This window comes from Beta vulgaris, chromosome 7, assembly GCF_026745355.1.
Source record: "Beta vulgaris subsp. vulgaris cultivar EL10 chromosome 7, EL10.2, whole genome shotgun sequence".
In the NCBI taxonomy this organism is placed as follows: Eukaryota; Viridiplantae; Streptophyta; class Magnoliopsida; order Caryophyllales; family Amaranthaceae; genus Beta; species Beta vulgaris.
This window is the reverse complement of record NC_079208.1, coordinates 19,788,173-19,789,329: the sequence shown is the minus strand read 5'-3', so window position 1 is coordinate 19,789,329 and position 1,157 is coordinate 19,788,173. Positions and strand designations below refer to the sequence as shown.

The window sequence follows — 1,157 nt, the reverse complement described above, 5'->3', positions numbered from 1 at the left end:
TCCGCTTACACCCCTAACGTTGACAAGAAAGGATGGCAGTATCTCGCCATTGTCAAAGCTAACGAGGAGGAAGTCTCTCACCCTGCTCCATGTCTAAGGTGTTTACTCATTTGTCATTTTTTATATTTTCGTAATTAACATTTGAACGAAGTTCTATTGGGATTATATCTAAGCAAATTTTCTGGGATTCTTTCTCTGAATTAATTGAACTTCTTTGGGACTTTCAGAAATTTTCTTTATATTTAAAGCATATATTTGAGAATTTTCTTACTATTAATTATAAGAGTTTTTTCTGGAATTTTTGTATTCATCGATTTATCAAATAATTCATTTTAGACAGATTGTTTATATATAAGGGATGGCTTAATTTAACCCAATCTTGCCAATTGCCAAAACAGAATGACCGGATTGAGAAGAGGGGAAGGAAGACAGGAGAGAGAGAAAGAGATAGCATCAAATTTCTGCATTTGGTTTGATGATTATCTTCAGGTAATCCCCAATTTTGACATACTTTAATTCAATTCTGCAACTGTGAAAACTTACAATTTTTCCTCCGTTTTCTACATAGATATTGCTTGTTATTTTTGCTGAATTTTAATTGCCTTTTTTTGGGTTTTAATTTTATAGGAATTGGATTAGCGGAATGAAATATATGCAAAGCATAGTAAGGAGAAGTGTGAACTTTCCAGATTACATAAGGAATGAAGACTTCTTCTAGGTAAAGATCATATAATTTAAGATTAGTAGAAGGAAGCAAATTATCATATTTACCAATCAAATATGGTAATGATATACATGTCATGTAAGTATTTTGTTTATCTATAAAATAGTTTTTCAATGTTATATATAAGTGAATATATATAATGCTCATTTCTATTCAAAATTCATTCCAATCCAAAAGTTGTTTATTCACACAAATTCATGAAGTCATACAGTATATAATTACCTCACATTTTGATATGACTTCTCCATCGAAGCAAGAAGCTCTGTCGATTTGTTCAAATTCTAATGACTATCCACAATGCTATATATATTGTTTTATCATCACAATCGAAGAAATGAACTATGTCGAATGTTTGTCATTACCATGATCATCTGCAATGCAAGCTAAGATTGTTTTGGGTTATGTATTGAAGTATTCCACGTTATTTAAATTT

The 1,157-nt window shown here is 30.4% G+C and overlaps 1 long non-coding RNA gene across 1 annotated transcript in view; it reads left to right on the top strand.

The window, feature by feature from the left end:
• Nucleotides 1–915, top strand: part of LOC104899265 (uncharacterized) — a 975-nt gene extending 60 nt beyond the window's left edge. The window contains exons 1-3 of the long non-coding RNA XR_790936.4: nt 1–98; nt 399–489; nt 628–915. The exon at nt 1–98 is cut by the window's left edge and continues 60 nt beyond it. This is a non-coding gene — a long non-coding RNA (uncharacterized LOC104899265). The remainder of the gene's footprint in view (nt 99–398; nt 490–627) is intronic.
• Nucleotides 916–1,157: the final 242 nt, after the last annotated feature.